The 14,241-nt window shown below is 50.4% G+C and overlaps 2 long non-coding RNA genes across 2 annotated transcripts in view; one reads left to right on the top strand and one right to left on the bottom strand.

Annotated features, from left to right (window-relative positions):
• Window positions 1-937: 937 nt before the first annotated feature.
• LOC125933440 (uncharacterized) overlaps window positions 938-14,241 on the bottom strand; it is a 24,714-nt gene continuing 11,410 nt past the window's right edge. The window contains exons 2-3 of the long non-coding RNA XR_007460957.1: window positions 8,432-8,516; window positions 938-1,304 (exon numbers count right to left, since the gene is read on the bottom strand). This is a non-coding gene — a long non-coding RNA (uncharacterized LOC125933440). The remainder of the gene's footprint in view (window positions 1,305-8,431; window positions 8,517-14,241) is intronic.
• On the top strand, window positions 8,241-9,474 carry LOC125933439 (uncharacterized). The gene is made up of 3 exons (XR_007460956.1): window positions 8,241-8,397; window positions 8,761-8,862; window positions 9,119-9,474. It is a non-coding gene; the product is annotated as an uncharacterized LOC125933439 (long non-coding RNA).

Genomic DNA, 14,241 nt, shown 5'->3' with positions numbered 1-14,241 from the left:
AAAAATATCCTGTAAATACCGTTGACTTACATGGTAAGTACACCAAGGGTTTACTTAGTGAACAACCACTAACTACAGCATAATTACATATCCCTGCGGATTACCAGAGAATTTAATGACACTGAGCAGGTAATGACCACCAAAACCAAGTTCCTGGTTGCGGGGGGCCGGCGGTGGGGGTGGGGGTGGGGCCTGGAGAGCAAGGGCGTTGAGCCACACTTAACAGCAATTTATGCCTGTTTGTCCAAGTCATCAATTACTCTTCATTTCGAGGGCCTTTCAGTTTTATCGACGTGTCAGACATCCCCTCGCTATCAACTGAACTCCAAGCAGGTTGGATCCTCTTTGTTGCTTTCCACGGATACGGTTTTAAACCATGTGTTATCGGTAGGTACTCACAAAGCCCTCAGACATGCCGGGAGGCTGGAAAATTATCTTCTCTTTTCTCATAATGGGTCATGCACTCTGCAGCAGGGCTGAGCTGCACTGACCCACTCTCTCTCCTGCTGGCCGATGACTAAACAGCCGTCCAAGCCAATAGTGAAGGGGACTGGCCCACCCAAGATCAAGCTAACCCGCATGGGGACTAAATTCCGATGTGGTAATTACAGTGGGAAATGGAAAGGTGCATTTCTAGAATAGTGTTTCAAGAAATTCAGGATGCTTCTGTCTATCATCTGGGGTAGTATGTGTACCGGGGGAGCAGGATGCTGATAATAGAGCCAGCACACAGAGAAGCTCAGTAATCTGGCCATGATCAGAGTCTGTTGGAAGCAGAAGCCAAATTTGCACTTGAGGTCTGCCGTCCCTGAGAACTCTGACCAGCTGGTCCCTCTGGGATTAGGGGATCAGAGCTGGCCAGCAGCTGGGGGGCTCAGGCTTCCCTGGGTATATAGGGTTGCAGCTGAAATAGCCATCAGGGTATCATTTTATGTCAGTCTGGGGGAAGGGAAAAGAGGAATGGGAATAAAGGGGGTAGGAGAATGTGGAAATCAAATAAACACATTGACAGGGTTGGATTCCAATTTTTAATCCATCACCAACCTCTTCTAGTTTATCTATTCCACAGAATCTTCCTCCCTCCTGTCTGTCCAAAGACAGTCAGACAAAACTTAATACACCCCTAGACACAGACCCCTGGGTTTCCACAGACCGTGAGAGGAAAGCCTGATGCCAGTTGAAGGACAGATATTGTCTGGAGGATCCTGATTCTTTGCGATGGTTGCTGTGATCTCCCCTTCTCGTTCTCCCCCTGCTCTGCCCTTGCTTTGTATCCATCCAACTTCAATGATATCTTGCTTCACCTGAAGAAGTGGGTCTGGTTTAGGATGTCAGCTCCTGGAAGAGCCACAAAACTGATCACTAGCTGGGAGGGTAGGCCACCTGGGCCAGAGGGAAGTGGTTAGAAGTATCAGGCATCATGACTGAAATTGTGCTTCTCCGGTGGGCATTGGCCAGTGGGTCTGGCCTCGGGTCTGGCCCGGGAGAAAAGATGTCAGCTACAGAAGAATGGGTTTAGGAAACAATCTGTGTCTCAGGAGCTTAAGGTTTTGGATGCAGTGTCTAAAGAGACTCTTGAGATTTATTTTATGGAGACTTTAAAAAATATGAGTGACTCCTACTTGCCAGGGGTGTGTTGAGATTTTTGTCCTACTGAGAGATATAGATGGCAATGGCCTGGAGCCCTATAAACCCAGGAGATCCTTGTAAGTGCACCAAGCCTCACTCAGCTCCCTGGCAGGAGGAGATGGGGCTATTTGAACTTCCAGCCCTAGGAGGGCTGTGGGAAGAAGGAAGGATGCCCTCTGGTCAGGGAGGACAAATGAGCTACAATAGTGTTAATATCTGACATGAATTGAGAGATTACTGCGTGCCAGGCATATATTTTCTCTTTGATGATGCATCTATGCACTAGCTCTTTGACAGAGAAAGTTACTCTCTGCCAGGGAACAGAACTTCCTCAAAATAAGAGGAAGCTCGTGGCACACAATCCTACTCTGCGGCTTGCCAACATTAGCTGGAGGGTCACATAATTTCCTGGGTAGAGGACAGAAGCAAGAGGAAAAGTCAGCTACAGAGGCATATATCTGGAGACATCTGTGAGGCGGGAACTTCAGGGTGCGGACTCAGGGGTCTGCATACTTGGAAAGTGCACATGATGGGATATGAGAGAACTGGTGCAAGGAGAGGATCACTGATGCACGCGTATGCATCCATGAACACGTGTCCACACACAACATGTCCACACAGATACATATCATCTGGTGAGTAAATATCTCTGAGTTCATGAGAAAGGACCACATGGCTTAATCAAAAGGGACAGGTTACAAGATGTGGTTGATTCTATACACACAGGAATGATGTTCCATCTCCCACAAAGACCTTCCCAGACTTTTTACTAAGCTAACACAAGCCTGGGGTGTTAGAGGAAGGACAGGGCAGGACTGGGAAGGGTTTGCATTATGGGCATCTCCCCACAGAGATTCAGGTCTGGTCTTCTAAGGTATCCCGTGTCTGTGGAGAGGCTAGGGTCTGGGTCAGGAGGAGGCGTGGGTCTAGAGTCCAACGTCAGTTTATTTCGCCAATACAGACCAGACCCTGAGAGTCCAAAAATAGTTGCCTGAAATAAGTAGCAGAAATACCAAGGGCTTTGGAGCCAGAAAGCCTAGGTTTGATTCCTGTCTTTTTTACTTATTAGTGTCTCATTCATTCACTCACTCAATAAATATTTATTGAGCATCCATTGTGTGACAAGTGTGTGACCTCTTTTGGGCAAGCTATTTAAGTTCAGTTGGCTTCATGGGCACCTGGGTGGCTCAGTCAGTTGAGTGTCCAACTTCGGCTCAGGTCATGATCTCCCAGTTCATGGGTTTGAGCCCCGTGTCAGGCTTTGTGCTGACAGTTCAGAGCCTGGAACCTGCTTCAGAATCTGTGTCTCCCTCTCTCTATGCCCCTCCCCTACTCGTGCTCTCTCTCTCTCTCTCTCTCTCTCTCTCAAAAATAAATAAACATTAAAAAAACTCATTTGGCATCAGTCTCCTCATCTATAACACAGGGATAATAATACCTAGGTGTCACAGTTATTGTGAGGGTTACATGAGAAGAGAAGCTTGGCACATGGTTGATTCTCAGTAAATGCTTCTTATTAGCACTAGTAAAAGAATTCCAATTATGCCCCTTTAATAAAGTCTCTTTCTTTTGCTGTATCTTCCCCCCAGTGGTGACTGAGCTATGTCTGGGGGAAATTTAGGAGAATTTTATATGGCCTCAGATCAGCCACTTCTCGTAGGTGACTTTCACAATGGGCCCAGGACATAGCTTCTCTCTGGAGTGAGCAGCACGGGACAGGTTTAGCACCAGAGTTTGTCTCTCTCCCTCCCTGGACTGTGAGCTCCTCAGGGGAAGGGACTATGTCTTCAACTGTTTACCATGCGGCCACAGTGCCTGTGACATTGCCTGGCCCTTAGGAGACATTCAGTAGATGTTTGCTGAATGAATGAAAGAAGGAAGAAGAAGGGTTTCTACCCCTGTAGTGGTTGTTCAGGCCCCTCATTTCTTCATTTAAGCCACTCAATGAGTGGCTACAATGTTCCTGAGTACTGTACCAGGTGTTGGAGCTACAATGGTGAGCAAAATAGACACGGCCCCTGCTCTCACGAGATCATGGGAGCCCAGTGGGAGAATACAGACTGTCATCAAATAGTTGTACAAAACCCAGAATCCTTGCGATGTATGATCTGCGTTGAAAAGGAGGTAAATGATGCTAAGAAAGCATATCAAGGAAGAGAACACTAGCCAAGTCTGGGCAGGCCCAGAAGGCTTCTTCCAGGATGTAACATGCCAGCTGACACCTGAAATGGGAGGAGTGAAGGCCATGCTGGAGTGGTCTATTGCCCTGAGAGGAGTCTCCCAAGAAGAGGCAACCTCACATGCACAGCCCCAGTGGCTGTTTAGAATGTGGCACATTCAGAGACAACAGGAAAAGGCCAATATGGCCTGGAGCATGGCCTGCAATGGAGAGTGTGAGGCAAAGACATTGGAGTCATGGGTTCCAGTCTTCATCCTAAAAGCAAGGGGACACTATAGCAGGGTTTCGAGTGGAGGGACCGTAGTAGTGACATGACCACCACTCGGCCGAGTTGAGGGGGTAAGAAGTTGAGGGAGCAGGAAGGCACCTGTGGAGACCACAGTCGAGAGAGGGTTGAGTCAGTCGGGCAACAGATGGCAGTGGCCTTGGACCGAGGGGGTGGAAATAGAAAGGGGGGAACGTAAGTGAAATGGCTCACTGATGGCGGGTCGTGCAGTGACAGATGAGGGAGCAGAGGAGCCATGGGGAACTCCTAGTTCTGTAAAACTTGTTCCTAGCATCTGTCTGCTCCTTGTTCACTTCTAGAAAAGGTCTCCTACCTCGTCCACCCAAGAGTTTCGTTCTGATAGCCTTTGGAGGTGGATGCATCTCCATTTCCAGAGAATGAGAGGGACTACAAGATAGACTGCAGCATCTGGGAGGCACCTTAGAGGGTCATTTTCCCAACCAACCCCCACTGAGGCACTCATTTGTCCTCCCAGACTCACCCAAACCCAAACATACTCTCAGATTCTCTGGCTCCCCACACTTACATAGACTTCCAAACACTCCCTACAGACCACTTCATCCTACCCTTCTGATCCTTGCCTCCCAAGGCCCTCCGTGCCCCCTCCCCCGCTCTTCTCCCTAGCTGCCCCCCCCAGCCCCCACCTCCCTCTGTCTCCACTTCACCCTATTAAGAAACAACAACCCCCCAGAACGCCTGCCCCCGGCTGCTGCTCCCTGAGCCCCGCCCGCCCTCCCTCCTCCTGCTCCTCTCCCTGACAGATGCCTCAGAGCCCCGGGCCGCAGTTAAGGTGACGAGATGCAGCAATTCTTTATGAACATTTCATTCCTGCTCGCTACACGACGTAAATTAGATGGTGTGTTACATTCGGGCAATAAGAGAGATATGTCACCACGACGCTGGCCCATTGGATGGAGAGGGTAATCCTGCCGTGAATTTCATTACTGCTTTTATATAGACAGAATTAGCTCGGTGACAGCGAGCCTGATTGTCTTTCACTAGGGGTTTGGAGAAGAGCTGAAAGGATTTCACCCTGATGTGCACACTACTGAGTGACCCCGCTCACCAGCGGCTCCGCTGATTGCTTTGCACCTTGCGGACCCGCGATCGGCTCAGCCTCGCCGCCGCCTCGCCTCCCTCCCTGGTCCCCAGCCCTCCCCGCCCGGCTTTTTCTTGAAGCAAGAAGAAAGGAGACCTAGTGGAAGAGTCACAAGGTCACGAAGGGAAATTTGTACGCGGGGAGGGGCAAGTTGGCAGAGTTGAAAAACCAAAAACCAAAAAACTAACAATCCCTTTCCAATCAGAGTCTCCTGGACAGAAGCTATCGCTGTTCACTCCTGCCTCCCAGAAAAGGGCAAGAAGGACTGTGGGCCACGTGTCCATCACTCTCAGGGCAAAGGAGGGACTGGGTAGGGACCAGCAAGTCCTTGTGAGTCTCCCTAGCAGAGACCCCGGAGCTGCCACTGGGTCCCTGTCCCTCGGCCTCTTGCACCTTTGGGTCTTTCCCCCTGTGGTGGCTCAGGCTCTTTCCCACCTCCTAGGCAGGAAGAGTGGAGAAAAACAAGAGTAAGAACCATTGTCCCTCCCAGGCTGTGGACTCGGCAACTCCAACGTGGAAGGCCAGGGAGGGGTGTGGATTCCCTTCGTTCCGTCTCCCACACTCACCCTCATGGCCCGCGCCCCAACCCTACCACATATACATACAACCCTCTTCGATGACCTCCAAAATCCTGAATAGCACCTGAGTGGCCCGTTCTAGCAGCCTGCGAACAAGCCCAGACTGGGCACTTCCGTTCTTCAGTTTTCTGAGGGAACGGCTAGCTCTGAGAGAGCCAGCTCCTTCCCTGTTCCCTGGGAACCTTGCTATCTCTCACCTCTGTCGCCTTGTCCGCTCCTTCCTTCCCCTCTGTCATTCCCCCAGCAAACATCTTCTGCCAGACTTTCCGGAGGCGGCTGTTGCCCCTGGGGCTGGCCGGGGAGGGGGCTGACCATTGCTGGACCCTGCTGACTGCCATGCTGCCCCCCTCCAAAAGCCCCCAGGGAGACCCACAGGGCTTCATTTCTTGCAGGCCCAAGGGCCAGGCATCAAGCAGGCAGAATAATTTCCTCAAAGCCCCTCATCTTTTGGTCAATCGGACACATCTGTCAGGAAATTTTCTCTTGCGACCCAGATCAGCCAGCTCTGTGGCCTGCGCTGAGAGGGATGAAGGCCACAGTCTCCACTTTCCAGAGGGAAAGGAGGCTCCCTGGACCTTGGCAGAGTCGAGCGGGCCCTCCGGAGGCCTGGCACAGGGCCGCTGCACCCTGACTCTGTCTGCCCCTGAGGTGTAGTACCCTGAGCTCCCCTTCCAGCCCCCCATCACCCCCCAAGCTCCTACCGTCTATCCTCCATGGAGCCCAGGGCGAGTGATCGCTCGATGATGTACTCACAAAGTCACTCTGGTCTAGTTTGCCACTGAAACCCCTTCTCCATGAAGCAAAGACTAAGTCCAGGATGCTGGGACTAACTATGCTGTAGCCCTGCCTCTGTGCTAGCTGTGCGACAAGGAGCTCATCACACCTCTCTGAACTTCAGCTTCGTCATCTTCAAAAGGAGAGAGATAACTGCTATGGCGGAGGCTGGGGTGCAATGCTGTGCTTCCTGGGTACTGAGCGAGGGCCTCCAACTGTTGCCCTGCCCTGTCAGGCTCCCTTGGATTTGTCTCTGCCGAAGAGAGCTGTCTCACCTAAGGCCATGCCTTTCCCTGGGCAGCCCGCATCCAATGCCTTGTCACCATGGACATAGGAAGGCCCAGCCACCTCTCCCTACCTCGGGACCGTTCAGAAGGGCCATCCCTGCCTCAGAGTTCCCTTGAAGTTGGTGAAGGCCTTTTTCTGAGACTACAGCACAGCCCAATTTCTCCCTCTGGAGCAATGCCTTCTCTTGCACTGGTGATAATCCCAAGGGCACTCGCCAGGAAAGTTCTAGCGCCTTGGTCTCCATCCCAAAGTCTGCCTCCAGACCAACCTGCAGACGAGTCCTGCCTACCTGCCCACCCATGGGCTACTGCAGGATGAGGGTGTTTTGTGGCAGGCTATGAAAATATAGCTGGTGCTGTCTCTCATCATCATCGTCGTCCTCGTCATTGTTACGGCAGGCTCTGCCCGGCTGGTGTGATGGGGGGAACATACTTTGGCCATGAAGTCCAGTGAATGAACGGCCAACCTTCTTTTCTCCCCTACAGACAAGGTTCTTTGCATTCTGCCTTTTGTCTTCTTATTGGAATGACCTCCCCAGACTGGCCAGACTATCCCTCGGGAAGCTAAACCATGGTCCCAAAGACCTAGAGGTTCAAACTGCTGGAGTTCTGTTACCCATATCTCACTCTTTGCCCTAAGAATCAGGAGCTAAGTGCCTACCAGATATCTCTCCTACACTGTTGGATGTATTCCCAGCTGGGCTCCCTACTCTTTTATTTAAAGCATGTACTTTCCTCCCATAGACCAAAACATCCAGCCCTTGGAGGGGGGGGGTGACAACAAATCTCAAATGAGGCCTAAGAACAGGGTCCCTGTGGGCGAAGTCACTCTGGACAAGCTTTACACTGAAACCCTTTCTCCTTGAAGCAAAGACTAAGTCTAGGATGCTTTAACTATACTGTAGCCCTGTCTTTATACTAGCTGTATGACAAGGCTTCTTTGAGCCAAGACTTCCTTCCTTCTGGGCCTTGTTCACAGCCACCCCCCCCCCAACGAATAAAGCAAGCCTAGGATCCCTCTCCCAGGGAAGAGGGAGGAGCGCAGGCAACGGTCTCAGATTATTGTTACCCTTCTGAGTACGCCCACACTGTCTCTCTACTGGGCCCACTGCCTTGTCAGCATTTTGGAGTCGAGTGGCAGGTAGGGACACTGCCAGGTGAATCAGATCTTCTACTCTGTCCCGACTCCTGGGCCCTGACCCAGAACGTGTGCTTCTCAGGAGTGCAATGTCCTGCATCTCTTCTAGAGCTTTCCCTGCAAAGCAGCAGACACTGAGCCAGGAGCCAGGGATATGGGGGATGGAAATTTCTCACCCTACCCCCCATTCTGACATCACAGCCCTCGCTTTCTGACACTAATTGGTTGCCATGGAAACCAGTTCCTTACAGTACATGATCACTTGAGGTGGTGGGAGGGAGAGCCACAGGAGCCGGCCGTGCCACAAAGGATCCACAGAGCCCCTCAGCATCAGCAGGGCTGTCCCTATCCTCTGCAGGTACATATGCCTTGCACATTAAGGAGACAAGTTCCCCGGCTCAGGAAAATGCCCCAGGACTGCACAAAGGTAATCCTAATTCACCACTCATACCATCTCCCACCTCATTTGGAAGTCCATCTTATCTTTGAGTGGGGACATCTTGCTGTAAAGTCACAGTCCAAAGCAGGAAAAGCCAGCCACGTACCCTGGAACAAATGGATACCAGATGTGACATGGGCCTCTCTGTCCCAGTCCCAGATTGGAACTTTTCGTCTTTTCTAAGAAACTGTCTTTAACTGGCCTATCTCCCATCTCCAACACCATCAGGATCACACACACACACACACACACACACACACACACACACACACACACTTACTCACTCTAGAGCTTATACATTCTTTTAGTCATGTATTCAACAAGTATTTACGAGCCTCTGGTGTGTTGTAGACCCCGTGTCAGGCCCGAGGGATACAGCCGGGAGCTGATAGAGACCTGCCTCTGTGGAGCTCACCATTGCTACCTTCTACATTCAGACACGACATCCCTTTAGTAAGTATTTCTGGGTCTCCTGTTTTCACTCTAGTCCCCAAATGTGGTAAGCTATCTGGCTGCTGAGAGGGTGGAGTGCACTTTGCTTAGCTATCCCCTTCTACCCCTGGGCTTTCCAAGAGTGGGGACCTTGAGCCTATTAATATACATCTTAGCCTGACACTGTAAGATCTGGGGCCTGTCAGCCTTTCCTGTCACCCCATTGCTCTCAGAACCAGGCTTTCAAAGACCCTGGTTTCTTCCACTGTCTTTCAAGGCCAAGGAGCAGGAGAATGGATGGGACTTGAGGATGGCAGCAGAAAGGTATGTCTGCTGTGGGTCCACTGGAATGCGTGCACGGGCATCAGATACGCGGCCATGCCTCCATCCATCTGTGGCCTGCTGTCACGCACGTGCACTCACGTTGGCTGTATCTGTGACTTCTCCCAAATCGGCCAGCACAGGGATGTGAGCATGTGTGTGATTCCACTTATGAGCGTGAGTGAGCATGTGTTCAGGGGAAGGGGAATTTAGGGGTATGTCTCTATGTGTGTTTTTTCCAAATGCTTGGCTTTTTTCAAAATGGCTTAGAGCACTACTGTCATTTATGGGGTTTAAAATGTCAGAACAGGGCCCGTGGGGAGGCAGGGGAGATTAAACTGCAAACAGTGAAGGTTATAGATGACGTTTCTGATAGGCTGACAGGCAGACTCAAATGATGCTGCACTTTAGCAATCATTTAAACACACACACACGCACGCACGCGCCCATGCACACACACACACACACACACACACACACACACACCACACACACACCCCAGATCATCTCTCCATATTTTAATGGCACATTCTGAAGGCTAAAAACATAAAAGGCCATGTCTAGAAAACCACAGCTCTGCTTTCAGAACACAACCAGCAGCTGTCGTGTGTGTGTGTGTGTGTGTGTGTGTGTGTGTGTGTATTCAAGTGCACCTACCTGTGTTAAGTGGACAGAGTAGCTTATTTGCATTTTAATGTCTGCATGAGTTAATTCCACCTCATTTTTGTATAGCGTCCTATACAATGAACAAAACACATCATATCCGATAGTCTACCTGAGCATCATAACTACTTGTAAAAAGTAGGCAGGGATGGAATTACTACCCCTACTTTACAGAAAAAAAAAATTGAGGCTCAAAGAGGTCCAGTAGGTTTCCTAAGACATCTCAGCTTGGAAGTAACAAAAGTAAGGTTAGAAGCAGGGCCGTTTCGTACTTATCCAGAGCTCTTCTTGAGGTGGTGGTTCTCAACCCTGGCTACACTTTAGAATCACCTGCAGAGCTTTAAAAACCCACCGTGCCCCAGAGATTCTGATCCAATTGTTCCAGAGGTGGCCCTTGCAGTATGTTTTTTGAAGACCCCTGGGAATTCTACACTTAACTCTGAGTGGGAAGCTTTACACATAGCATTGTCTTTGATCTTTGTAACAGCCTAGGCGGGCAGATATTTTTTTTAAGTTTATTTATTTTGAGAGAGAGGGAGAGAGCGAGAGAGAGAGAGTGCAGAAGGAACAGACAGAGAGGGAGGGAGGGAGGGAGGGAGGGAGAGAGAGAGAGAGAGAGAGAGAGAGGGAGAGAGAATCCCCAGGGGGCTCCACACTGCCAGCAAGGAGCCCGATGTGGGGGTTGAACTCATGAACCATGAGATCATGACCTGAGCTATCATCAAGAGTCAGACGCTTAACTGACTGAGCTGCCCAGGCTCCCAGACCCCTGGAAATTCTAACAGGGGATATCCCAGGTGTCTGATTATGCTCACATCCCCTCCATGTGAATGTGGATTCCAGTCTCCTTCCTCCTCAAGGTCTACCTCTGCATCTACTTCCCAGAAGACTCACTTCCCAGGAGGGTCGAATCCTCTATTCCTTCTGCATCACCCTGACTCCCCACCCGCCTCCTAGACTGTGGAGGCTTAGAAAAATGATCAACTCCGCCTGGTGAATGAAGAGGCTATTGGCCACGTGGCCCATAGTTGTGGCCACCTGATAAGGGGCAGACCGTGTTGTCTCAGCAAGAGAACCAGCCCCACCTCGCCCCATCAGCCAGAAGGCCAGAAGGGTGAGGAGCAGCCCTCACAGACCTGCTGTGAACGGAAAAAAGGAAAGAGACAGAAAGATGAAGGAGAAGAGGAGGAGAGCTGACCCCTTGGGAGGTTGTTCTGATCAGCTCAGTGTGAAAGCCAGGAACAACGTTCTTCTCGCTCAGCCACGGCAAGAGAGGTGGCCCTAGCACAGTGGTTAGCAGCACAGATTCGGTGGCGGCCTGCCTGGGCTTGAATCCTGGTTTCTGCTTGCTAGTTGTGTGACTTTGGGCAAGTACTTAACCTCCCTGTGTCTCAGTTTCTTTATCATTCAAATGGCAATTATAATAACAGTACCTGCCTTGTAGGGTCTCCAGGAGGATTCAGGGAGTTCACATAAAGTCTCTGACATAGCACACGTACTGGGTAGGAGTTAACCATTATTATTCTGCACAATTGGACGCTTTGGAACTCTCCCTTCTTGAAACTCTCCCTATCTTCCTGAACATTCCTTCTCAGTCTCCTTTGCTAGCCCCGTTCCTCTGCCCTCCCTCTAAGTCATTGGTTCTCAACCTGAGGAACTTGTACAGCTTCCTCTCAGAGATTCAGATTTAGTTGGTGTGGGGTGGGGCCTAGACATGGGTGTTTTTCTTTCCTTTTTTAATTTTTTTTAAGTTTATTTATTTGTTTTGAGAGAGAGAGAGCAAGCACAGGGGAGGAGCAGAAAGAGAGGGAGAGAGAGAATCCCAAGTGGGCTCTGTGCTGAACAGGGCTCGAACTCACGAACCGTGAGATCCTGACCTGAGCAGAAACCAAGAGTCAGAGGCTTAACCGACTGAGTGTTTTTCAAGTCCCCTGTCTGATCCAAATGGTTGCCAGGGTTGAAAACCACCCCTCTATTTTGTTTTAATGCATTTTTTTTTTTAATTTTAGAGAGAGGGAGCATGAGGTGGGGAGAGGGGCAGAGGGAGAGAGAGAGAATCTTAAGCAGGCTTCATGCCCAGTGTGGAGCCTGATGCAGGGCTCGATCCCATGACCTTGGGATCATGACCTGAGCCAAAATCAAGAGTTGGACACTCAATGGACTGAACCACCCAGCCACCCCAAAAACTACCCCTTTAAGTGCTGATACTCCCTAAGACTCTGCTCTTACCCCCTTCTCCCCTCACTTGTCCTTCCCAAGTAACAGACTTCCTTCCCATGGCCTTGATTACTATCCAGAAGCTGGTGACTCTCCAATCCATGTACCCTGACAAGACTTCTTTCTTGAACTCCACACACTATCTCCAGCTCCCTGTCAGACATCTTGATTTCCAAATTGTGGAGATAAAGTTCTTAACGGTCTCTTGGCCTCCCGCATACCTGCGCTGAGATGTACTCTAGACAACCACACCATATGCATGTCCCGATCAGAACTCAGTAGCTCTTCTTTCCCCAAACCTATTCCACCTCTTCTATTCTCCATCTCTGTCACTTCCAACCATTCGCCCAGGCGAGACCCGGCAGTCATCCAGGGATCCTCTCCCTCGTCATCTCCACACCCGCTCAGGGAGAAAATTCTGTCAGTTCCGTGAAAGGCTCTCTCCAGCCTCACTCCTTGGTATCCCCACGCCACACCAGATGCTGGTCCTCTTTGTCTCTTACCTGTATAGTTTGAAGAGCCTCTCCGCCACCCTCCCACCTCCAGCTTTTTGGGCTGCACCCTTCCCCCATTTTCTTCATCATCCTCAGAGCTAGTTTTTGGAAGTGCAACTCACTCCACTGCTCAAGCCCTTCAGGCTAGAAGTCAAGTTTGCACGGCCCTTTACCATCCGTCCCTTTCCACTGGCCTCCATCAAAGTGACCCTACCCTCTATACTTGAGTTCTCCAAGCGTGCCAGGCTGTGTGACACCTCAAGGTTTTTGCAAATGCCATTCCCCCTGCCTTAAACGTTCTTCTCTTCCCCCTCCCATTTTGCCCACTGTTAGCGAAGCTCCAGCTCCTCTAGGAAGTGCTACCTGAGCACACACTCCCTTTTGGTCCCCACTGCACCCTGTAGTATGTCTATTATGTTGGCTCTCACTGTGTCTTCTGCTTCTTTGTTTTCATGCCTGTCTCTCATACTGGACTGTGATCATCTGGAAGGCATGGGCCTGTCTTGTCTTTGAGGAGGACAGTGAGTAGGGTAAAGACCAGACTCCAAGTCCAAGTAGGGAGTTTGGTTCCCTTGGCTAAAGCACTTGGTGAAGAATGTTTTGGGTTATGCTCTGGATCTTGAAGGGTAGCTTCTTCCCTCCTGGAGCCAAGCAGGGAGGCTAGGTATGAGCAAAGAGACCCAAATAAGCAACTGGCCCAACACTGTGCCCCTAAGTTCCTCCCCTGGGTCTACCTCTTGAAGCCCCAGACCTGGAAGCCCTGACCACGGTAACACCTGGTGTCCCTTCGGGGCCCGACGAAAGTGGGTAGAGCCCCCTTTCCTCTCTTTCATCTGAGATCAGGCTGGAATGCCTCCAAAGGATCCTTCAGAGAGAAACCAAGAAAAACTAAAAAGCAAGCAAGCAAACAAGCAAACAAACCTATAAATACTTAGAAGTGTAGAAATGGACAGAATGCAGATGTCTGATTCTAATTTGTCACCTGTGCCTATCAGAGCAAATTCAAGAGTTGCCTTTTAGACCTTGTAACCCTTGCCTAAGACAGTATATTCAAAAGCCACCTTCTCCCTCCACCAGTGCCCAAGGAAGGGCCTAGGCAGGAATCCTAGTCCCCTCCCAGGCGGGCGGGCAGCTGGAAAGCTGTAATTCTTATAGTCAGCGAAACTGAAGCAAGCCCTCATCCTCCACAGAAGTGAAAGGTCAAGGCCAGCAATGGTCCAGAGCCACAGAAAAAACCAAGGGCCCAAAGAACGGCCCGCAGACGGAATGTGGTCTCTGGGACACTCAGCAGTGTGTGCCTCACTCGTGGCTGGATTTGCCGTGCCAGACCCCCACTCGCTAATATTCCTAGAACCCTCGCCACATGTCAGCACTACGCCAAACACTAGATTAGCCTGCACCACTTTCGCAACAACCCTATGAAGTGTAGGGACTATCGTTATTCCTGTTACAGATGAGGAAACTGTGAGGGAGGCTAAGCGGCTTTTCCAAGGTCCCAAAGCTGGTAGGTGGCTAAGCTAGGATTCAAATTCAGACAGTCTGACTGCAAAACCATAGTTAAACTCTGTGGTATACTGCCTAACCCATTCAGCAAGTGATTATTTAGTATTTGCTAATAGTAATAACAGCTAACATTTATTGAACATTTCACATGTGCCAAGCACTGTGTTAATGCATTATCTTATTCACTAGACAGGCGCTCTTA

The sequence above is a fragment of the Panthera uncia genome, chromosome D2 (genome assembly GCF_023721935.1).
Source record: "Panthera uncia isolate 11264 chromosome D2, Puncia_PCG_1.0, whole genome shotgun sequence".
Taxonomy (NCBI): domain Eukaryota; kingdom Metazoa; phylum Chordata; class Mammalia; order Carnivora; family Felidae; genus Panthera; species Panthera uncia.
The sequence above is the reverse complement of the archived record's forward strand: the minus strand, read 5'-3'. Positions and strand labels throughout refer to the sequence as shown.